Consider the following 25,664-nt stretch of genomic DNA (forward strand, 5'->3'; position numbering starts at 1 on the left):
GTGTGAAATGTGCCGGTATGCGGGATACGTAATCTGAATGACGGCTGCAGAACCGCACAAGTCACAATAGATCGAGAGAAATTTTCTTCTGGTCACTAATAAATCCAATGGGGAATTCAGGAGAAACTTCTTTACCCAGAGAGTGGTGAGAATGTGGAACTCGCTGCCACAGGGAGTGGTTGAGGCCAATAGCAGAGATACATTTAAGGGGAGGCTGGATAAACACACGAGGGGGAAAGGAATAGAAGGATATGGTGATGGGGGGAGATGAAGAGGGGTGGAAGGAGGCTGGTGTGGAGCATAAACACCGGCACGGACCTGATGGGCCAAATGGCCAGTTTATGTGCTGCACATTCGATGTAATTCAATATAAAATAAATACACACACTGGGTGTAATCTTGATCTTGTCCAATAGTAAATGCAAATTAAAATCGGTAGGATTGTAAAACAGGCTGCTGATTCGCTAGCACCCGTATTATACTATCACACAAAAATTAGAATAACCCCCGCTATATTCATTAATAAAGTCTCAGTACTGATTATATAGTCCCGAGGCAAGGGGCAGGTAGGAGACCCACGATACTGCAAAATAATTGGTGGAATTGAACGCTGAAAAGACATTTTAGCTCAAACAATGAGGGACGTCAGAGAGGAAAGAGCAGAGGCTCGGCCCACAATCTTTGAAATATCCTTCGGTATGAAAGATGTACCTGAGGGCTGAAGAGTTGCCAATGCAACTCTTCTGTTGAGAAATGGATAAACCTGGCAATAAAGGTGTCAGCCCTGACTCAGTGGGTCACACTCTCATTGCTTGTCAGAAGGTCATGGGTTCAAGTCCTATTGCAAAGGCTTAAGCACAAGATTTAGGCTGACACTCTAAGTGCAGTACTGAGGGAGCGCCGCACTGTCGGAGGGGCAGTACCGAGGGAGCGCCGCACTGTCGGAGGGGCAGTACTGAGGGAGTGCTGCACTGTCGGAGGGGCAGTACCGAGGGAGCACTGCACTGTCGGAGGGGCAGTACTGAGGGAGTGTTGTACTGTTGGAGGGGCAGTACCGAGGGCACGCTGCACTGTCGAAGGGGCAGTACTGAGGGAACACTGCACTGTTGGAGGGGCAGTACTGAGGGAGCGCTGCACTGTTGGAGGGGCAGTACTGAGGGCGCGCTGCACTGTTGGAGGGGCAGTACCGAGGGTGCGCTGCACTGTCGGAGGGGCAGTACCGAGGGAGCACTGCACTGTCGAAGGGGCAGTACCGAGGGAGGGTTGTACTGTTGGAGGGGCCGTACTGAGGGAACACTGCGTTGTCGGAGGGGCAGTACCGAGGGAGCACCACACTGTCGGAGAGGCAGTACCGAGGGTGCGCTACACAGTCGGAGGGGCAGTACCGAGGTAGCGCTGCACTGTCGGAGGGGCAATACTGAGGGAACACTGCACTGTTGGAGGGGCAGTACTGAGGGCGCGCTGCACTGTTGGAGGGGCAGTACCGAGGGTGCGCTGCACTGTCGGAGGGGCAGTACCGAGGAAGCACTGCACTGTTGGAGCGGCAGTACCGAGGGAACGCTGCACTGTCGGAGGGGCAGTACTGAGGGAGCACTGCACTGTCGGAGGTGCTGTCTTTCGGATGAGATGTTGAACCAAAGCCCTTTCTGCTCTCAGGTGGACATAAAAGATCCCACGGCAATATTTCGACAAAGAGCAGAGAGTGTACTGTCAACACTTATCCCTCAGTAAACATGACTAAGAAAACAGATTATCTGGTCCTTTAACTCATTGATGTTTGTGGAATCTTGCTGTGTGCATTTGGCTGCCACGTTTCCTACATGACAACAGTGACTACACCTCAGAAGTAACCACATGTTGTAAAATGCTTTGGGGCGTCCTGACATCGTGAAAGGCGCTATAGAAATGCAAGTCTTAGTTTTCTTTCTCAACTATCAATCAATCAACTCAACAACAGTACTGTATAATCTTCAAGAGACCATAATATGGTATAAAATTAATATTCACTTCGAAAGACATGCTCGCAAGGTCAGCCAGCATGGGTTTGTAAAGGCAAGTCGTGTCTGACAAATTGAGGAAATGAGTGTACTGATAAAGGAAATGCAGTGGATGTTGTGTATATGGATTTTGAAAGGTCTTTGATAAGGCAGCACTGGGAAAGCTTGTTGATAAAATTTGGCACACAGTATGACAGGGAGTCTGGTAGCAGGGATAGAAAGCTGGGTATAGGACAGGAAACAGGCATACACTTTGCCCATTCCACAAACATCATGAATGTAGTTAGCTGTTAAAAAGCTTGTGGATAACTTCAGGAAGACAGAGACAGGTTAGTAGATTGGGCATATAGAATACGACTGGAATTTAAATGCAGATAAATGCAGTGTGATCAATTTTTTGGGGAAGAGTAAGGAGATGAAACATACTTTGGCTATTTTGGCTATGAGGAAAGATTAGATAGGCTGGGTCTGCTTTCTTTGGAACAGAGGAGGCTGAGGCGAGACCTGACTGAGATGTATAAAATTATGAATGGCCTGGATAGAGTGGATAGGAAGGACCTGTTTCCCTTGGCAGAGGGGTCAACAACCAGGGGGGATAGATTTAAAGTAATTGGTAGGAGATTTAGAGGGGATTTGAGGGGAAATTTCTTCACCTAGAGGGTGGTGGGGGTCTGGAACTCACTGCCTGAAAGGGTGGTAGAGGCAGAAACCCTCACCACATTTAAAAAGTACTTGGATGTGCACTTAAAGTGCCGTAACCTACAGGGCTATGAACCAAGAGCTGGAAAGTGGGATTAGGCTGGATAGCTCTTGGTCGGCCGACGAGGACACGATGGGCCGAAATGGCCTCTTTCTGTGCTGTAAATTTCTCTGGTTCTATGATACACTAAAGGGTTAAACTTTAAAAGGAGTTGAGGAACTGAGAGCCCGAGAGGTTAGGATACAGGAAGGTTTAAAAGTGGAGCTTGATAATGTTAAAGCAAAACCATCTGGGATCCTACATTTTATAAACAGGGGCAGAAGCAAAAGCAAAGTGGTATCCCTAAATCCGTGCAGATCGTTAGTTAAACCACAGGCAGAATGTTGGGCTCAGATTGCGCGTCTTACATAAGGAAAGATGTCAAGGTCATAGAGAGGCTGCTGGGCTGAAACCAGGGTTGGGAGGCTTTTGTTACAAGGAGAGAAACTGGGGATCCTGTCATTAAAAGGGAGACAGGTACAAAGCTGCGTGGAGAATTTGTAACTTGGGGGTTTATGACAGGTAAGAGATGAGGGGATGTACCTCGGTACAAGGTTACAGCTGGAGGTCAGACTGAGACGGCAGAGGTTGATGCTCATCGTCTAAGAACCTTGATTGACTTCTCAGTTTTCAAAACCAAGCACGCGTTTGTTTTATCTGACGGTGCATCCACCTGATTGGCAGCAGTAAGCGACTCTGACTAACTGGGATCGCCAGGAACTGTCGTGGCAAAGAGCGAGGCAAACCCTGTTTGGGTAGAGGACGATAAGATCCTCATCGGTACCGACCAAGAGTACACACCCTGTAAAGGCATCCATGTCCTTTCTCCCCACAGATACTGACCGATCTAAGAACATAAGAAATAGGAGCAGGAATCGGCCATTTGGCCCCTCGAGCCTGCTCCGCCTTTCAATAAGAACATGGCTGATCTGATCATGGACTCAACTCCACTTCCCTGCACGCTCCCCATAACTTTTATACTCCCTTATCGCTCAAAAATCTGTCTTTCTCCACCTTAAATATATTCAATGACTCAGCCTCCACAGCTCTCTGGGGCAGAGAATTCCACAGATTTACAACCCTCAGAGAAGAAATTCCTCCTCATCACAGTTTTAAATTCTAAGACTATGTCCCCTAGTTTTAGTTTCTCCGATGAGTGGAAATATCCTCACTGCATCCACCTTGTCAAGCCCCCTCATTATCTTATAAGTTTCAATAAGATCACCTCTCATTCTCCTGTATTTCCAGCATTTTCTGTTTCTATTCCCAAGTACTCTGTTTGCTTCTCTGTCTGACCCTCCGAGGCTCCCAACTGCCGCATCATAGGAACAGGAGGAGGCCGTTCAGCCCCTGGAGCCTGCTCCACCATTCTATCAGATCGTGGCTGATCTGCACCTCAACCCCATTGACCCACCTTTGCTCCGTGTGCCTCGATACCCTGACCCAACAAAAACCCATCGATCTCGGGCTTGAAAGCTCCAATTGACCCCCAGATTCAACAGCTTTTTGGGGGAGAGAGTCCCAGATTCCCAGCACCCTTTGTGGGAAGTGCTTCCTGACATCACCCCTGAATGGCTTGGCTCTAATTTTAAGGTTCTGCCCCCTTGTTCTGGACTCCCCCCACCAGAGAAAATAGTTTCTCTCGATCCACCCAATCGAATCCTTTAATCATCTTAAACACCTCGATTAGATCACCCCTCAACCTTCTATACTCGAGGGAATAAAAGCCTAGTCTGTGCAACCTATCCTCATAATTTAACCCTTTTATCCCCGGTATCATTCTGGTGAATCTGCTCCCCCTCCGAGGCCGATATATCCTCCCTGAGGGGCGGGGCCCAGAACTGAACCCAGTTACTGCAGGTGGGCTCTGAGCAGAGCTCTGTACGGCTGAAGCATCACTTCCTCACTTTAATACTCCAACCTCCTCGAGATAACGGCCAATGATCCGTTAGCCTCTTTGGGTCACGACAGGTGTTGAACTGCCCAGCAGTGAGGTCGGCACGTGCCGATAGTGCCGCGGGAACCTCCCAGAATGGTAGCCCCCTGCCCCCCGCTGTCTCTGCGGGTGTCAGAGGCGGAGGGCACCAGCGGGCACAGTCGGGGGCATAGCCGTGAGAGTTTAGGGTGCTTACTCTTACGATGCATTAGGCGAAGATTTAAATAATAAAAGGTGGGAGATGCAGATTAAGACTGGGCCAGGGTCACTGTGCCTTGCCGCACTAACGCAGCAATCCGATTCCGGGTCACACAAGTATTCTAAATTCTGTCTGGCCGTCAAAACATCAGTGAAACCAATTTGCCATGACAAGTGAGCGAATTACACAGCCCTGCTCGGGTTTGAGGTGGAGACGATGTGACGAGTGAAAGGAAGAATGAGAGGGAGGAAGGAAGGAAATAACTTAGCCAATGAAGTACTTTCGGAGTATAGTCTCTGTTGTAATGTAGGAAACACGGCAGCCAATTTGTGCACAGTTGAGTTTCTGGTCAATGGTGACCCCCAGGATGTGGATGGTGGGGGATTTGGTGATGGTAATGTCAAGGGGCGGTGGTTAGACTCTCGCTTGTTGGAGATAGACAGTCACTGCCTGGCACTTGTGTGGCGCGAATGTTACTTGCCACTTATCAGCCCAAGCCTGAATGTCGTTCAGGTGTTGCTGCATTTGGCATTATCTGAGGAGTTGCGAATGGAACTGAACACTGCACAATCGTCAGTAATTATATTTTTCTAATATGACAAATGGTGAGGAACTAATCCGACAGCAAACAAACTCCAAGGGACAGCCTGGTGGCCACAGGGCCCTTCCTCACTGCAGCTGTCTGACACACAAACCCAAACACACCCTCCCGATTCAATAGAAATGGTGGGCACACAGTGAAGACTAGCTAGGAAGTGACAGCTCCCTCTTCCTCTCCTGAACAGGCCAGTTATGTTTTTGACACGAGTATGATCGAAGCGACTTGCAGAGAATGAGTTAATATTAAAAGGGAGTTTTCGAAACAAAGTTTTCGGCAAACTTTTTGCCCCGTTTAGTTCCCCCACAACGCAGAGGCGGGGGGGTGGGGGGTAGATCTGGAACCGAAACTGGCTCTGCACCTCTCAGAATGCAAGCCTTTAATCTTCCCCTTCCCCTTTAAATCCTGCATTAGCTACAAAACACGGCGCTAGGATCACAAAACACTTAAAAACAATATGAACAGTACGCGGATAAAGAGGACATTTACCTGAACTTTCTGAAGGTCTTAATGTTTTTCAAACATGCTCTTGATTAACCCACCTCTTTGAGATCCAAAGAACAGAACGAGTCGGTCGGGATGAATCAATCGGTGCCTGGCACAGCAATCTTCAGCAGTTTCTCTCTGTCACACGCACAGAAAGCTCAGGTCCTGCTGATCAAAGATCAGTGCTGGGCGAGGGAAGGACATTGGGAGCGGCAGGTAAGCTCAGGCAGGTGAGGCAGTCCCGAGGCTGACTGGGCACCTCACTCCCACTCGGATCCGTCCCACACAGTCGGCAACATCCAGTAAAAAGGGGGCAGATTGACCGGCTGACGCCTGACTGCGCCCCACCCCTCCTCTACCCTCTGGGCTCAGGCACCAGAGGCCAGCCAGGTAAAGGTGTTGCAATTCCTCCCAGCACCCTTGGATTGGGGCACAGAAAGAGAGGGAGAGAGAACCAGCCAGGGCTGTCACTCCTGAAGGCGATGGCGAAACTCCTGCGGTGTGTAGGGCGGGGAGAGGACATCACCCGTCCCCGGCCGCGAGGCCTTCCGCTGCCGAATAGCCGGCGCTTCGGCCCCGCCCACAACGAGTGGACCAATTGAAACAGGTGAGGGGAGAGCGATCTGCAACTCACAAAGAGCTGGAGAGGAATCGGAGGCAACTGACAAAGGGCAGTGAGGGTGGGAAGTTTTCGGATCAAACCTGGATAAGAATGGACAGAGTGAATGTGCAGAAAGTGGAGGGGGAAACATGGGGAGGCATCAAACATTGAACTTAAAGCTGCAACAAGACAATAGAGCAGCTGTTAAAAAATGAAAGGAGTGGGAAGTATGAAAAGCAGATTGTACAGTTACAGATAAACAAATATTTCCCTTAAAGTAGCACTAGATTCTGATCTACTCACGTGGGTTCCCTGCAGCAGGTAAGGGGCCAGCCTGTTTCTCAACTCCTGGGAGAATTGGTGTGTGAGTCCAGGGGAACTAACTTGATATAAACCCTGGAACAAAAACAGACTCGAATGGCCAATCCCAGAAGCCGAGTTATTTTTTTCAAACGGGTGCGACAGAACAATCAGAATGTAAATTGGTCCGCTCTCCTTGTGAAAGCAAGTCCTGTTGCTTAGACACTGGAATGTTGCAGTCTATTCTGTCTCTCTCTCCCCTTCACTCAAACGCATTGAACTGACTCTTCCTCGTCTGCAAGCAAAAGGCTTTCTATTTTCAGACTCTGTGAATTGTATCTGGCAGGTTAACTTTGCCCGGGGGTGCCAGAACTTCACATTGCAAAATGTACAAAAGAATCTCACGACTTTGACTCGAATGGTCCCAGGGATGAGGGACTTCAGTGATGTGGAGAGACTGGAGAAGCTGGGGTTGTTCTCCTTACAGCAGAGAAGGTTAAGGGGAGATTTGATAGAGGTGTTCAAAATCATGGGGTTTTTTGATAGAGTAAATAAGGAGACACTGTTTCCATTGGCAAGAGGATCGGTAACCAGAGGGCACAGATTTAAGGTGATTGGCAAAAGAACCAGAGGCGACATGCTACGCAGCGAGTTGTTGCGATCTGGAATGCGCTGCCTGAAAGGATGGTGGGGGCAGATTCAAGAGAAGCTTTCTAAAGGAAATTAGATAAATATTTGAAAAGAAAATATTTGTAGGGCTATGGGGACAGTGTAGGGGGAGTGGGACAAAAGAGAGGGGAATTGAGGAGAACTTTTTTTCACCCAGAGGGTGGAGGGGATCTGGAACTCACTGCCTGAAAGGGTGGTAGAGAAAGAAAGTTTATAAAGCACCTTTCACAACCACCAAACATCCCAAAGCACTTTACAGCCAATTAAATTGGAGTGTAGTCACTGTTGTAATGTGGGAAACGCGGCAGCCAACTTGCGCACAGCAAGCTCCAACACACAGAAATGTGATAATGACTGGCTAATCTGTTTGTGTTATGTTGATTGAGGGATAAATATTGGCCAGGACACCAGGGCGAACTCCCCTCCTGTTCTTCAAAATAGTGAAATGGGATCTTTTCCATCCACCTGAGAGAGTAGACAGGGCCATGGTTTAACAGCTCATCTGAAAGACAGCACCTCCAACAATGCACAACTCCCATGATCTTATTGAATGGCAGAGTAGGCCAAATGGTTCCATATTTCTTATGTTCTTATGCCCCTCAGTACTGCACTGGGAGTATCAGCCTAGATTTATATGCCCAAGTTCTTGGAATGGACTTGAACCTACAACCTTCTGACTCAGAGGTGAGTGTGCTACCCACTGAGCCACAGCTGATACTTTGGAGAAGCAGCAACCCTCATTGCATTTAAAAAATATTTGGATGTGCACTTGAAATGCTGTACAGGACTGCGGACCAAGAGCTGGAAAGTGGGGTTAGGCTGGGTAGCTCTTTTTTGGCTGACGACAAACACAATGGGCTGAATGGCCTCCTGTTGTGCTGTGAGACTCCATGGACTAAAAGTTTGATAGCCCTGAAAATGGGCACAGGGATTCGTGCTGCCTGCTAATTATAATGTTAGTGGCGTGCTGCCCAGCACTAACTGCGCGGCTGTACGCTCAGCAGAGGGTGCCCCAAGTTTATGTACAATTAAAGCTAGGCTCCAGTTCTTAAAGCCAGCCTGCACCGCTTAGAGGAGAAGTGCATTCTGGCTGCAGCAGGTACTGGAAGCTGTTTAGAAGAGTGTGTGACCAACAGAAAGAGTGAGGATGGTGCAACATGGCAGAGAGAGGAGGCTCCCAGATTTTCGGATGCAGCTCTCGAGGCCCTGGTACAGGAGGTGGACAGGAAGAGAGATATCCTTATCCATGGGGGTTCAGGAGGCCTTCCAGACACACGCTGAGAAGGGGATGGGAACAGATAGCCATCGCTGTCAATGCCAGCTGTGTAGCCTAGAGGAATTGGAGGCAGTGCAGGAGGGAAGATTAATGACCTTACACGAGTGGTCAAGGTCAGTGAATTCATCTTAAAATACAATATCCCACAAACTGCACCACTAACCTCACACACTGCTTAATGCACCATAACCTCATTACTCACCTGCCAACAATCTCGAACAATCGTGACTCATGCCTCATATTTATAGTTCCATCTCACTCTCACATACTTACCACTGCTGCAAGCCTCACACCCATATCTCACAGCTTGCACACACCACCAGCTACTCAACCATGAGAGGCACATCAACCCAACACATTGAACCACACTCACTGACGCACTTTCCTCTCTCTTGCAGAACAAGGTGGCTCACAACCTTAGGCAGCTGCAACTAACCAGAGGGGGACAGGCGCCCCTCCATATTCTGACCCTGCTTGAGGAGACGGTGCTCGCAGTATTTGGAGTGGCCGTGTGGCCAACAGCGGGGCTGAAACCATCGAAGATGACGGTATGCTCATACCTAATTCTCCTTCTCACATCCCACTTCCCCTTCATCCCACAATCTCTTCTGACTTACCAGTTAAACATGGTGTGAGCTTGCAGCTTTAGCTTTCCCCCCAGCCCACCCCTCACTACAACCCCGTCTGTAATGCATTTGCTTCATGGGTTCTTTGCTTAAGAATTCATAGCAACACATTGCTATGAAGAACTCGTTGGTTTATTAGCAAAAGGTTTAACAATCACACTACACATTATCAGTTCATCCACCAGGCTCACAACCACCTGCCTCATCGTGGATCCCCCGAACCCAACTGGCTAGGGTTTTATGTTGAGTCTTGTGAACAACTCAACAGCTCAACAAACCTGTGAGCAAACTCCCAGGTGCACAGTACACTGCCCTTGTGCCTTTCTCATTTCAGAGCCCCAAGAAATCCAACCTGGCCGAGCAGTGGTGCAAGAGGAAGAGGAGCCTGATGAAGAAGAGGAGACATTTTCACTCGATCTGACACTCACAGCCACCAGCTCAGACACTGGCACTGCGTGGACTTTAGAGGGTAGCTTAGAGGCGGAATCTGCACATGGTGAGTCACTGAACACAAGTGGGCAGCAGCCAGGGCAGCGGGAAAGTATAGCACAGGTGCCAGCTCCCCAGAGAGCGAGATCGCACATGAGTTCTGCTGCACAGGACTCAGGTGAGGACTTCAATGGGGTGGCCTACAGTAGAATGCTGATGGGTATGCACAATGAAATGCTCGGTGCATTGGCAGGGCTGCCAGAGAGCCTGAGTGCGATGTCAAGGAGCGTGGAGGACTCTGGCACCAGGGTTTGCTCAGAACTTGGAGCCCATCCTGTCCAACATGGAAGGGCTGGGCAGTTCCATGAATGCATTTGTAGACGCAACCATACTGCAGCATCTAATGGCCGAAGACTCAGCTTGCATTGCTGCACGAATAGAAGCCACCCAATGCCTGAGTCGTGCAATAGAAGGTCAGACTGCTCTTGTGCAGGCTCAACTTGCATTGGCTCCCAGTCCGGCAACACCTCAAAGTTAACATTCTCACCCTTGTATTCAAGTCCCTCCATGGCCTCGTCCCTCCCGATCTCTGTAACCTCATCCAACCCGACAACGCTCTGAGAATTCTGCGCTCCTCAAATTCTGTCCTTTTGAGCATCCCCAATTTCCATCATTCCACCATTGGTGGCCGTGCTTTCATCTTCCTGGTCCCAAATCTCTGGAATTCCCCCCCTATACCTCTCCGCCTCTCTCTCCTGCTTTAAAATGATCCTTAAACCCAACCTCTTTGATCAAGCTTTTGGTCACCTGCTCTAACACCTCCTCATGTGGCTTGATGTCAAATTGTGTCTGATAATGTTCCTGTGAAGCGCCCTGGGACATTTTACTTGTTTATTCATTCGTGTCCCAGGCCCAAATATCTTCAGCTGCTTCATCAATGACCTTCCCTAATTGCCCTTGAGAAGGTGGTAGTGAGCTGCCTTCTTGAACCGCTGCAGTCCGTGTGATGAAGGTGCCCCCACAGTGCTGTTAGGGAGGGAGTTCTAGGATTTCGACCCAGCGATGATGAAGGAACGGCGATATATTTCCAAGTGGGGATGGTGTGTGACTTGGAGAGGAACGTGGAGGTGGTGGTGTTCCCATGCACCTGCTGCCCTTGTCCTTCTAGGTGGTAGAGGTTGCAGGTTTGGGAGGTGCTGCTGAAGAAGCCTTGGTGAGTTGTTGCAGTGCATCTTGTAGATGGTACACACTGCAGCCACGGTGCACCGGTGATGGAGGGAGTGAATGTTGAAGGTGGTGGATGGGGTGCCAATCAAGCGGGCTGCTTTGTCCTGGATGGTGTCGAGCTTCTTGAATGTTGTTGGAGCTGCAACCATCCAGGCAAGTAGAGAGTATTCCATCACTCCTGACTTGTGCCTTGTCGATGGTGGAAAGACTTTGGGGAGTCAGGAGGTGAGACACTCGTCACAGTATACCCAGCCTCTGACCTGCTCTTGTTGCCACAGTATTTATGTGGCTGGTCCAGTTAAGTTTCTGGTCAGTGGTGATCCCCAGGATGTTGATGGTGGGGGATTCGGCGATGGTAATGCTGTTGAATGTCAAAGGACGATGGTTAGACTCTCGCTTGTTGGAGATAGCCATTGCCTGGCACCTGTGTGGCGCGAATGTTACTTGCCACTTATCAGCCCAAGCCTGAATGTCGAACAATTCTTGTTGCACGTGGCCATGGACTGCTCCATTGTCTGAGGAGTTACGAATGGCACTGAACACTGTGCAGTCATCAGCGAACATCCCCACTTCTGACCTTATGATGGAGGGAAGGTCATTGATGAAGCAGCTGAAGATATTTGGGCCTAGGACACTGCCCTGAGGAACTCCTGCAGCAATGTCCTGGGGCTGAGATGATTGACCTCCAACCACCACAACCATCTTCCTTTGTGCTAGGTATGACTCCAGCCAGTGGAGAGTTTTCCCCCGGATTCCCATTGACTTCAGTTTTACTAGAGCTCCTTGATGCCACACTCGGTCAAATGATCCATTGATGTCAAGAGCAGTCTCTCTCACCTCACCTCTGGAATTCAGCTCTTTGTCCATGTTTGGACCAAGGCTGTAATGAGATCTAGAGCCGAGTGGTCCTGATGGATCCTTAAAACCTAACTCTTTGACCGAGCTTTTGGTCATCTGCCCTAATATCTCGGTGTCAATTTTTTTCTGATAACGCTCCTGTGAAGCGCCTTGGGATGTTTTACTACATTAAAGGTGCTATATAAATACAAGTTGTTGTCACTGTTGTACACAGATTCGGTGTAAAATTTCCGTCATTTTGGAGAGTAATCATCACCGGATGGTTTAGTCAGTGGCAAGGATTCAACAATGTTGAACAACCCTTGTGTTTATCCGCAAGAAGCATCTTTCCTTCATAATGGTGAGGTGATTCAATAGTGTAGAGTCCAAAACAAGGGGGCAGAACCTTAAACTTCGAGCCAGGCCGTTAAGGGGTGATGTCAGGAAGCACTTCTTCACACAAAGGGTGCTGGAAATCTGGAACTCTCCCCCCAAAAAAATCTGTGGATGCTGGGGGCCAATTGGAGCTTTCATAACGGAGCTCAGGGTATCAAGGGTTACGGAACAAAGGCGTGTAAAAAAAAAAAAATTACATTTATTCCTGAGATGTGGGCATTTATTTATTGCCCATCCCTAGTTGCCCTTGAGAAGGTGGTGGTGAGCTGCTTTCTTGAACCGCTGCAGTCCGTGTGGTGAAGGTGCTCCCATAGTGCTGTTAGGGAGGGAGTTCCAGGATTTTGACCCAACAACGATGAAGGAACGGCGATATATTTGAAAGTTAGGTTGGTGTGTGACTTGGAGGGGAACGTGGAGGTAGTGGTGTTCCCATGCATCTGCTGCCCTTGTCCTTCTAGGTGTTAGAAGTCGCGGGTTTTGGAGGTGCTGTCGAAGAAGCCTTGGCGAGTTGCTGCAGTGCATCTTGTAGATGGTACACACTGCAGCCACAGTGCGCCGGTGGTGGAGGGAGTGAATGTTGAAGGTGGTGGATGAGGTGCCAATCAAGTGGGCTGCTTTGTCCTGGATGGTGTCGAGCTTCTTGAGTGTTGTTGGAGCTGCACTCATCCAGGTAAGTGGAGAGTATTCCATCACACTCCTGACTTGTGCCTTGTAGATGGTTGACAGGCTATGGGGAGTCAGCAGGTGAGACACTCGCTGCAGAATACCCAACCTCTGATCTGCTCTTGTTGCCACAGTATTTGTGGAGTTGATATGGAGATCAGCCACAATCTAATAGAATGGCTGAACAGGCTCGAGGAGCAGAATGGCATCCTCCTTAATTCCCTCATCCCTAATACTATTCTAGTAAATCTCCTCTGCACTCTCTCGAAGGCTTTGACATCCTGCCAAAAGTGTAGTGCCAGCTAATACTCCAGCTGAGGCCTAACTAGTGTTTTATAAAAGTTTACCATAACTTCCTTTGCTGTTGTACTCTGTGCCTCTATGTATAAAGCCAAGGATCACTTATGCTTTTTTAACAGCTTTCTCAACATGTCCTGCCACCTTCAAAGACTTGTGTACGTGCACCCCCAGGTCTCTCTGTTCCTGAACCCCATTTAAAATTGTACCCTTTACTTTATATTGCCTCTCCTCATTCTTCCTACTAAAATGTATCACTTCACACATCTCTGTGTTAAATTACATCTGCCATGTGTCTGCCCATTCCACCTGTCCTCCTATTCTCCTCACTGTTCACTACATTTCCGAGTTTCGTAACATCTGCAAACTTTGAAATTATGCCCTGTGTACCCAAGGCCAGGTCATTATTATATTTCAGAAAAAGCAGTGGTCCCAATACCAGCCCCTGGGGAACACACTGTACACTTCACTCCAGCCTGAAAAACAACCATCCACCACTACTCTCTGATAACCTGCAGCCAATTTCATATCTACGCTGCCACTGTCCCTTTAATCGCATGGGCTTTAGTTTTGCTATTATGAGATAATTTATCAAATGTCTTTCGTAAGTCCCTATAGACATCAACTGCACTACCCGCATCAATCCTCTCCGTAACTTCATCAAAGAGAGACATATATTGTTAAGTCCTGACTCTAATGTACTGACTTACACGAGACACATGCTGAAGTCAAGGTCACTCAGGACCTGCACCTTTAATTCCAGCTCTCCAGTGCTGCACTTGCCTGAGATCTCCCTTTATGTACCACAGTGGGACAGGTATGGAGTGTCTCCTGCAAGTGCACCCCTGGTGGTAAGGTATGCTTATTGTTACAGGTCATATCCAGTTACAGTCATGTATAGCATGGTAAGATACAGTTATATACAGTAATGTGAGATACATGACATATATAAAGTTTGCTGATGACACAAAGATTGGTGCTATAGGAAGTATTGTAGACGGGAACATAAAATTGCAAAGTGACGTTGATAGATTCAGTGAGTGGACAAAACTGCGGCAGGTGGATTTCAGCGCAGGTAAATGTGAGTTCATCCATTTTGGACCAATAATGGATAGATCCGAGTATTATTGAAATGGTGAAAAGCTAGGAGCAGTGGTGGTCCAGGGAGATTTATGGGTCCGTGTACACGAATCACTGAAATTTAGTAGACAGGTATTAAAAAAATAATCAAAAAGGCTGATGGAATGTTAGTCTTTATAACGAGGGCTAGAATATAAAGGGGAGGAAATGATGCTGCAGCTATACAAAGCTCTGGTTAGACCACATCTGGAACACTGTCGGCAGTTCTGGGCACCACTCCTGAGAAAGGAGAGCAGCGCAGATTCACCAGAATGTTATGGGGACTCCAAGGTTCGATTGTGAGGAGAGATTACAGAGACTTGGCTTGTATTCCCTGGAATATAGATGGTTAGGGGATGATTTGATTGAGGTTTTTAGGATTTTGAATGGAACTGATAGGGTAGATAGAGAGGAACGTTTTCTGCTGGTGGGGGAGTCTTGGACAACGGGACATAACCTGCAAATCAGATCCAGGAGAGAAGTTAGGAAACACTTCTTCACAAAGGGTGGTAGAAATGCTCAACTCTCTCCCACAGAGAGCAGGAGCTGCCAGCTCAATTAATCATTTTAAATCTGAGATCGGTAGATATTTGCTCGCCAAGGGTGTAAACCCATATGGAGCCCAGACAGGTGGATGGAGTTAAAGTACGGAGCTGGGGTGCAGCAGATCTCGCTGGTTCCACTATCAGATACTAATACTAGCCTGTGTAATAGAACTCCCCCAGTGGCCTGTTGATATACAGCAACTACTGATGTAAATAATAAAGGGTCAATTGGCAAGGTCACATGATGACAGGTTTCTGTGTTAAGAGCCACCTTGTGCAGCGTGTGTTTATTAGTGATGTCATAAGAATATATCACAGCCTGGACTAACAATCCAGAGAATGTGAGTTCAAATCCCACCACGGGCAGTTTGAGAATGTGAATTCGGTTAAAAGGAAAACGCGGAAATAAAAAAGCGGGTGTCAGTAAAAGTGACCACGAATCTATCAGATTGTCATAAAAACCCAACTGAGTCACTGATGTCCCTTTTGGGAAGGAAACCTGCCGTCCTTACCCGGTCTGGGCCTATAGGTGACTCCAGTCCCACACCAACATTACCTGCTATGACTACTAACTGCCCTCTGAAGTGGCCCAGCAGGATTCTTTCAAGAAGGTGGCTCACCACCACCTTCTCAGGGGCAGTTAGGGATGGGCAATAAATGCTGGCCTTGCCAGCGACGCCCACATCTTGAGAATGAATCATAGAAATTTCTAGCAAAGAAGGAGGCCATTCAGTCCATCATGTCTGTGCCGGCCGACAAAGAGCTATCCAGTCTAATCCCACTTTCCAGCTCTTGGTCCGTAGCCCTGTAGGTTACGGCACTTCAAGTGCACATCCAAGTATTTTTTAAATGTGGTGAGGGTTTCTGCCTCTATCACCCTTTCAGGCAGTGAGTTCCAGACCCCCACCACCCTCTGGGTGAAGAAATTTCCCCTCAAATCCCCTCTAAACCTCCTACCAATTACTTTAAATCTATGTCCCCTGGTTATTGACCGCTCTGCCAAGGAAAACAGGTCAAGGTCTGTATCGAGGCCCTTCATAATTTTATACACCGAAATGAGTGAAGAAGATCTGTCTGTTGGTCAACGTTCCCTCAACACAAACATTGTGGGAATCGCAGGTTAGGGTGAACGGGAGGAACAGAATTCCTCACAAAAGCAGAGAAAAATGTAAACAAAATAAATTTCCTTGGAAACAGGAATGCAGGATGTTGAGTTTCTGATTGCGATCTTGCCGAGGCCCCTGTCAGTAGGTGAGCGAGTGAAAGTTTAACGATCGGGGTAACTGGTTGAGCGGATGAACTGGCGAGTGGATGTGTGTGAATGGATTGTCGGAGGTTTGCGTGTTACGTCACGTTGGGAATGTGACCCGGGGCTCTGGAATGTGACATCTCCACAACAGTGTTCCTCTCGACCACACCCGTCACTGCTCCTTCCTCCTGCTTCGATCCCCTCTCCCCCACAGTGTCAGCTGTGGCTCAGTTGGCAGCACTCCCTCTCTCGCCTCTGAGTCAGAAGGTTCTAGGTTCAAGTCCCACTCCAGGGAGTTGAGCACAAAAATCTAAGCGGACACTCCAATGCAGTACTGAGGGAGCACTGCACTGTCGGAGGGGCAGTACTGAGGGAACATTGCACTGTCGGAGGGCAGTATTGAGGGAGCGCCGCACTGTCGGAGGGGCAGTACTGAGGGAACATTGCACTGTTGGAGGGGTAGTACTGAGGGAGCGCCGCACTGTCGGAGGGACAGTACTGAGGGAGTGCTGCACTGTCGGGGGGACAGTACTGAGGGAGCGCCGTACTGTCGGAGGGACAGTACTGAGGGAGTGCTGCAATGTTGGAGGGGCAGCACTGAGAGAGCACCACATTGTAGGAGGGGCAGTACTGAGGGAGTGCTGCACTGTGGGAGGGGCAGTACTGAGGGAGCGCCGCACTGTCGGAGGGACAGTACTGAGGGAGTGCTGCACTGTCGGAGGGGCAGTACTGAGGGAGCACCGCACTGTCGGAGGGACAGTACTGAGGGAGTGCTGTACTGTTGGAGGGGCAGTACTGAGGGAGCGCTGCACTGTCGGATGGGCAGTACTGAGGGAGTGCTGCACTGTCGGAGGGGCAGTACTGAGGGAAGTGCCGTCTTTTGGTTGAGACGTTAAACTGACTTCTGCCCTCTCAGGTGGTTGTAAAAGATCCCATGGCACTATTTCAAAGAAGAGCAGGGAGTTATCCCCGGTGTCCTGGGGCCAATATTTATCCCTCAACCAACATCACTAAAACAGATGATCTGGTCATTATCACATTGCTGTTTGTGGGAGCTTGCTGTGCGCAAATTGGCTGCTGCATTTCCCACATTACAACTGTGTCTACACTTCAAAAGTTCTTAATTGCCTGTAAAGCACTTTGGGGCGTCCTGAGGGTGCTAAAGGCGCTATCGAAATGCAAGTCTGTCCTTACTGGTGAGTGAGTGTGGCTTGAGCATAAAAGTTGAGGCTGACACTCCAGTTCAGTACTGAGGGAGTGCTGCACTGTCATCTTTTGGATGAGACATTAAACCAAGCTCTCTCTGCTCTCTCAGGTGGACATAAAAGATCCCATGGCACTATTTCAAAGAAGAGCAGGGGGGTTATCCCAAGTGTCCTGGCCAATATTTATCCCTCAATCAACATCACTAAAAAAACAGATTATCGGGTCATTATCACATTGCTGTTTGTGGGAGCTTGCTGTATGCAAGTTGGCTGTCGCGTTTCCTACATTACAACAGTGACTACACTCCAAAAAGTACTTCATTGGCTGTAAAGTGCTTTGGGACGTCCTGTGGTCATGAAAGGCGCTATTGAACTGCAAGTCTTTCTTCCTCCCTCCTTTGATCCCCTCCCCCTGCCCAGCCATCGATCCCCTGCCCTTTCCTGCACAGAGCCAAGGGGAGCATGGCGATTTGTCCCGCACCGTTGGGTACAGCCCGAGCATGACTGGATCGACTGCGCTTGCGCTGAGAGAGACAATAAAAGCGGTTCGAATCATCACTCCGAATTTCTTCTCTGCCTCTTCTCTCTCACTCCATTCTTCCTTTCCCTCCCTTTGTTTCTCTCGCTGTACCTGATTGGACATTGAATCCACTCTAACTGACACTTCCTCCTCAGTCCTGGCACTCCTCACCATCAGAGACTGATTCTGGACATTCCCTGCTGGTTTCCCCCTTCTCTCAGCTCCCGGATGCTCGGCTTCCGGGAGGAAGCAAAGAGGCTTCACAGGGATACAGACAGGCTAGTGAGTGGGCAAGAACGTGGCAAATGGAATATAATGTGGAGAAATGTGAGGTTATCCACTTTGATAGGAAAAATAGAAAAGCAAAGTATTTTTTAAATGGTGATAGATTACTAAGTGTTGGTGTTCAGAGGGACCTGGGTGTCCTTGTACATGGATCACTGAAAGTTAACATGAGAACATAGGCAATAGGAGCAGGATTAGGCCATTTGGCCCATTGAGCCTGCTCTGCCATTTAATAAGATCATGGCTGATCTGATCATGGATTCAGCTCCACTTCCCCATAACCCTTTACTCCCTTATCGCTCAAAAATCTGTCTATCTCCGCCTTAAATATATTCAATGACCCAGCCTCCACAGCTCTCAAGGGGCAGAGAATTCCATAGATTTACAACCCTCTGAGAGAAGAAATTCCTCCTCATCTCAGTTTTAAATGGGCAGCCCCTTATTCTGAGACTATGTCCCCTAGTTTTAGTTTCCCTTATGAGAGGAAATATCCTTTCTGCATTCATCTTGTCAAACCCCCTCATTATAGAAACATAGAAATATAGAAAATAGTTGCAGGAGTAGGCCATTCGGCTCTTCGAGCCTGCACCGCCATTCAATAAGATCATGGCTGATCATTCCCTCAGTACCTCTTTCCTGCTTTCTCTCCATACCCCTTGATCCCCTTAGCCGTAAGGGCCATATCTAACTCCCTCTTGAATATATCCAATGAACTGGCATCAACAACTCTCTGCGGCAGGGAATTCCAACTCTCTGAGTGAAGAAGTTTCTCCTCATCTCAGTCCTAAATGGCCTACCCCTTATCCTTAGACTGTGTCCCCTAGTTCTGGACTTCCCCAACATCGGGAACATTCTACCCGCATCTAACCTGTCCCTTCCTGTCAGAATCTTATATGTTTCTATGAGATCCCCTCTCATCCTTCTAAACTCCAGTGAATAAAGGCCCAGTTGATCCAGTCTCTCCTCATTTGTCAGTCCAGCCATCCCTGGAATAAGTCTGGTGAATCTTCGCTGCACTCCCTCAATAGCAAGAACGTCCTTCCTCAGATTAGGAGACCAAAACTGAACACAATATTCCAGGTGAGGCCTCACCAAGGCCCTGTACAACTGCAGTAAGCCGACCCTGCTCCTATACTCAAATCCCCTAGCTGTGAAAGCCAACATACCATTTGCCTTCTTCACCGCCTGCTGTACCTGTATGCCAACTTTCAATGACTGATGAACCATGACATCCAGGTCTCATTGCACCTCCCCTTTTCCTAATCTGCCGCCATTCAGATAATATTCTGTCGTTGCGTTTTTACCCCCAAAGTGGATAACCTCACATTTATCCACATTATACTGCATCTGCCATGCATTTGCCCACTCACCTAACCTGTCCAAGTAACCCTGCAGCCTCTTAGCGTCCCCCTCACAGCTCACACTGCCACCCAGTTTAGTGTCATCTGCAAACTTGGAGATATTACACTTAATTCCTTCATCTAAATCATTGATGTATATTGTATAACTTATCTGTTTCGATAAGATCATCTTTCATTCTTCTGAACTCCAATGCGTACAGGTCCAACCTACTCAACCTATCTTCATAAGTCAACCCCCTCATCTCCGGAATCAACCTAGTGAACCTTCTCTGAACAGCCTCCAATGCAAGTATATCCTTCCTTAAATACAGAGATCAAAACTGCACGCAGTACTCCAGGTGTGGCCTCACCAATATCTTGTACAGTTGTAGCAGGACTGCTCTGCTTTTATAATCGATCAAGGGGACCTGGGGTTACTTGTGCATGAAACTCAAAAGTATGCAGGTACAGCAAGTGTATCTTGGCCTTTATTGCAAAGGGGATGGAACATAAAAGCAGGGAAGTCTACTATAGCCATATAAGGTATCGGTGAGGCCACACCTGGAATACTGCGTACAGTTTTGGTTTCCATATTTACGAAAGAATATACTTGCTTTGGAGGCAGTTCAGAGAAGGTTCACTAGGTGATTCCAGGGATGAGGGGGTTGACTTATGAGGAAAGGTTGAGTAGGTTGGGCCTCTACTCATTGGAATTCAGAAGAATGAGAGATGATCTTATCGAAACGTATAAGATTATGAGGGGGCTTGACAAGGTGGATGCGGAGAGGATGTTTCCACTGATGGGGGAGACTAGAACTAGAGGGCACGATCTTAGAATAAGGGGCCACCCATTTAAAACAGAGATGAGGAGAAATTTCTTCTCTCAGAGGGTTGTAAATCTATGGAAATCGCTGCCTCAGGGAGCTGTGGAAGCTGGGACATTGAATAAATTTAAGACAGAAATAGACAGTTTCTTAAACGATAAGGGTATAAGGGGTTATGGGGAGTGGGCGGGGAAGTGGAGCTGAATCCATGATCAGATTAACCATGATCTTATTGAGTGGCGGAGCAGGCTCGAAGGAACGTATGGCCTACTCCTGCTCCTATTTCTTATGTACTTATGTTCTATCCCCCTTGAAATAAAGGCCAACATTCCATTTGCCTTTCTGATTACTTGCTTTTTGTGTTTCATGCACAAGGACCCCCAGGTCCCTCTGTACTGCAACACTGCAATTTTTCTCCATTTAAATTATAATTTGCTTTTCTATTTTTTATGCCAAAGTGAATAACCCCACATCTTCCCGCATTATACTCCATCTGCCAAATTTTTTCCCACTCACTGTTTGCCAATTGGAAAATTACCCACTTATCCCGACTCTCTGTTTTCTGTTAGTTAGCCAATCCTCTATCCATGCTAATATATTACCCCCAACCCAGTGAAATTTTATCTTGTGCAGTAACCTTTTATGTGGCACCTTATTGAACGCCTTCTGAAAATCCAAATACACCACATCCACATTCAGGTACAGTAATTATTAAAAAAGCAAATGATATGTTGGTCTTTATTACAAGAGGATTTGAGTATAAGAATAAAGACATCTTACTGTAATTGTATAAGGACCTGGTGAGACCACACCTGGAGCATTGTGTACAGTTTTGGTCTCCTTACCTAAGGAAGGATATACTTGCCTTTGAGGGAGTGCAACGAAGGTTCACCAGACTGATTCCTGGGTTGGGAAGATTGTCCTATGAGGAGAGATTGAGTATCATCATAGGCAGTCCCTTGGAATCGAGGAAGATTTGCTTCCATTCGTAACATGAGTTCTTAGGTGGCTGTACAGTCCAATACGAGAACCTCACAGGTGGGACAGATAGTCATTGAGGGAAGGGGTGGGTGGGACTAGTTTGCCGCACGCTCTTTCCGCTGCCTGCGTTTCTGCATGCTCTCGGCGATGAGACTCGAGGTGCTCAGCGCCCTCCCAGATGCACTTCCTCCACTTAGGGCAGTCTTTGGCCAGGGACTCCCAGGTCAGTGGGAATGTTGCACTTTATCAGGGAGGCTTTGAGGGTGTCCTTGTAACATTTCCGCTGCCCACCTTTGGTTCGTTTGCCGTGGAAGAGTTCCGAGCAGAGCGCTTGCTTTGGGAGTCTCAATGTCTGGCATGCGAACTATGTGCCTGCCCAGTGGAGCTGATCAAGTGTGGTCAGTGCTTCAATGCTGGGGATGTTGGCCTGGATGAGCATGTTAACATTGGTGCATCTGTCCTCCCAGGGGATTTGTAGGGTCTTGCGGAGACATCGTTGGTGGTATTTCTCCAGTGACTTGAGGTGTCTACTGCACATGGTCCATGTTTCTGAGCCAAACAGGAGGGCGGGTATTACTACAGCCCTGTAGACCATGAGTTTGGTGGCAGATTTGAGGGCCTGGTCTTCAAACACTCTTTTCCTTAGACTATGTCTATATTCTCAGAGTTTAGAAGAATGAGAGGTTATCTCATTGAAACATACAAAATTCTTACACGGCTTGACAGGGTAGATGCAGAGAGGATGTTTCCTCAGGCTGGGAGTCTAGAACCGGGGGTCATAGTTTCAGAATAAGGGGTCGGCCATTTAGGACTGAGATGAGGAGAAATTGCTTCATTCAGCGGGTGGTGAATCTTTAGAATTCTCTACCCCAGAGGGCTGTGGAGGCTCAGTCATTGAGTATATTCAAGGCAGACATTGCTAGATTTTTGAATATTAAGGGAATCAAGGGATATGGTGATTGGGCAGGAAAGTGGAGTTGAAGTAAAAGACCAGCCATGATTTCATTCAATGGCGGGCTTGACAGGGCAGGTGCAGTGGGACCTGTTCAACCTTCGTCATCTCCAGGCCAGATCCAAGACCGTCCCATCCTCTGCTACAGTACGTTTGCATCTGCGTACATTCAGAGACTGAACTCCAAGCCATCGTCAACATCTTCACCGAGGCGTACGAAAGCATGGGCCTTACACTAAACATCCGTAAGACAGAGGTCCTCCAGCAACCTGACCCCGCCACACAGAACTGCCCCCTGTCATCAAAATCGACGGCGTGGCCCTGGATAATGTGGACCACTTTCCATACCTCAGGAGCCTATTATCAGCAAGGGCAGACATTGATGACAAGGTCCAACACCACCTCCAGTGTGCCAGCGCAGCCTTCGGTCGCCTGAGGAAGAGAGTGTTTGAAAACCCTCAAATCTGGCATCAAGCTTATGGTCTACAGGGCTGTAGTGATACCTGCCCTCCTGTATGGCTCAGCGACGTGGACCATATACAGCAGACACCTCAAATCGCTGGAGAAATACCACCAACGATGTCTCCGTAAGATTCTGCAAATCCCCTGGGAGGATAGACGCACCATCGTCAGTGTTCTCGATCAGGCCAACACCACGAGCCACGAAGCATTGAATGCACTCGACCAGCTCTGTTGGGCAGGCCACATTGTTCACGGGCACAACACAAGACTCCCAAAGCAAGCGCTCTACTCGGAACTCCTAAATAACAAGCGAGCCCCAGGTGGGCAGAGGAAATGTTTCAAGGACACCCTCAAAGCCTCCTTGATAAAGTGCAACATCCCCACCGACACCTGAGAGTCCCTGGCCCAAGACCGCCCTAAGTGGAGGAAGAGCATACGGGAGGGCGCTGAGCACCTCGAGTCTCGTCGCCGAGAGCATGCAGAAAATAAGCGCAGGCAGCGGAAGGAGCATGCGGCAAATCAGACTCTCTACCCACCCTTTCCTCCAATCACTGTCTGTCCCACCTGTGACAGAGACTGTAATTCCTGTATTGGACTGTACAGTTACCTGAGAACTCACTCTTAGAGTGGAAGCAAGTGTTCCTCGATTTCGAGGGACTGGCTATGATGATATTGAAGTCTGAGATAGATAGTGTTATGGATAGAGAAAGTGTCAGACTGAACACTGTGAGCTCAAAGTAAAGTGTTACCTTAGTCTTTTATTTCAGGTCTCCAGAGTGCCTCTCCAACCTGTGAGGCCTCCTTAAATACCTGTGCTCTCAAGGGATTATGAGATCCTTTGGGACTCCAGGGGATGAGCCCTATGGTTGCTGTGTGAATGTTTAAAAATGTATAGAGACATTGAAGTTGAGAACGTGGGAATTGTATAGGGACAGTATAAGCTAACAAACAATTCATGGAGGAATAGCCATGACATCTCAGACTCGAGACTGCGAAATGTTACAATACTAACACATATTGAAACAAAACCCACAGCTTGCAGAAAAACCTCAAGGTCTTATTAAATCATGTTATTAACCTGAAACATTGACAGAGGGTCTTTGTTTAAAATCGGACCATGCTTGGGTCGGCTTATGAGTGGACGAAGGGAAGGAGGGATCAAAAGAGATGGGCTGAGCTGGGATGTCACTCTAGCCCTATCTTGTTATCTTTTGCCGAAAATGTATAAGCATTGTGCCTTGACAATGTAACGTCACTTATCCGTAGGGAGTGTGTACGCTCGATCGAGAAAGTATATCTTCTGTCTGATAAGTCTTGCCGGCCGGTAAAATAAAGACTGCTTTGTTCAAAGCACAAGAGGTATTCGACTCAGTAATTTTACTGAACCAGATTGAGAGAAAAGAATCTACATTTACATTTGGTGTCAGAAGTGGGATCTCAACGGACGACTGCCGAAAACTTGCGAATTAAGAGCCAGACTAGCCTTGGACGAGACGAGGGGAAAGTGGCCACTGGAGTGAGTATGATTTCAATACTGCTCCAGTTTCCCCCGGTTTCAAAAGTCTGAGGAAAGTTTAGCCACTCGCTGGTTCTCAGGTAGTGTCTAAACGAGATCCAGGACAATCTGGTGAATACCTTTCAAACTTAGAATAGGGATAGAGATAGGGAAATTGCGCGATGACGCAAACCAAGCGGCGACTTGGAAAGATAGGTTATAGTTAGAGCTAGATAGGGATAGATGATCAATCATGGATCCAAAAATTAATAGGAAAGAAAAGAGACTCTTGTGAACGTCTGTTTAAATGAGAAATGCTTCTGTGATTTTTACTCTAAAAAAAAAAGCCGGGGAGTTGTGGTTTGTTTTATCTCAAACAGAATGAAAGTTTTTTTTAACCCTTCGTAGTGTTGTCCTGTATGTGGGAAGTTTAAGAGTGTGAACCTTATTGAATTACATATATTCGGATGATAAGTTACGGAGCCAGGAAATGCACAAAGGATAGGTTTGTTGAGTAAAAAAAAAGGAAAAAATTACATGGTCCCGGTGGTTAAAAAAAAGGATTTAACATGCTCACTTACTTGTCGAAAGAAAACATTCAGAGAAGGCACAGCAAAACAACTGAGATGGATTCAAAAGGATTCAAAAAAATATATATCATATTAAATAACACGACCTTGAGGCTGGAACAATTGAGATAACGAAAAGCAGTCCACAGCCTACGTGCCAGACTTCTCTCTAGTTATGGAAAAGACAAAAAAAAAACGTACTAAATAGGTGCTGGAAAAAAATGTTCTGAGATTTTAAATTATGAGAAAAATTACACTGCAGTCTAAAAAAAAAATAAATCACTCCTGTCCAGTTGGCAGAAAAACTCCATTAAATTAGGGCTTTCATTGACTGATTGGATTTAAACTGCGCTGTGACGCGAAAGGATAGGGAAATTTGGAGACTAAAAGAAATTAAATAAGGCTCATAAGAAATCAAATTTAGAAAATCAAATTTAGAAAATTGGGCTCACAGGGAATTAAATAGAGGATAGGTGTTCAAGTCAGGTGGGACGTCGACCTTGTATATCACTTGGCCCAGCTAGGCACTGATTGAATTTAAATCACGCAGCAACTCGGAAGGTAGGGCCGACGCGAACGCGCAGCGGCGCGAACGCGCAGCGACGCGAGACATGCAGCGGCGCGAGCGTGCGGCCGAGTGGAGGAGGGCTAATGCAGACGCGCAGCGGTGCTAACGCGTGGTGACGCGAGACGTGCAGCGGCGCGAGCGTGCGGCCGAGTGGAGGAGGGCTGATGCAGACGCGCAGCGGCGCTAACGCGTGGTGACGCGAGACGTGCAGCGGCGCGAGTGTGCAGCCGAGTGGAGGAGGGCTGACGCAGATGCGCAGCGGTGCTAACACGTG

At 47.9% G+C, this 25,664-nt stretch overlaps 1 protein-coding gene across 3 annotated transcripts in view; it reads right to left on the bottom strand.

The window, feature by feature from the left end:
- The window catches only part of lamb2l (laminin, beta 2-like), a 324,539-nt gene extending 317,600 nt beyond the window's left edge, over window positions 1-6,939 (bottom strand). Inside the window, exon 1 of one of the 3 annotated variants that reach the window (XM_070895627.1) lies at window positions 6,860-6,939. The gene's annotated coding sequence lies outside the window, so the exon portion shown is untranslated. Of the gene's footprint in view, window positions 1-5,958; window positions 6,402-6,859 lie in introns of those variants that run through there. The other 2 variants (XM_070895626.1, XM_070895625.1) reach the window with 2 other exon arrangements.
- Between the last annotated feature and the right edge of the window lie 18,725 nt (window positions 6,940-25,664).

The sequence above is a fragment of the Pristiophorus japonicus genome, chromosome 12 (assembly GCF_044704955.1).
Source record: "Pristiophorus japonicus isolate sPriJap1 chromosome 12, sPriJap1.hap1, whole genome shotgun sequence".
Taxonomy (NCBI): domain Eukaryota; kingdom Metazoa; phylum Chordata; class Chondrichthyes; family Pristiophoridae; genus Pristiophorus; species Pristiophorus japonicus.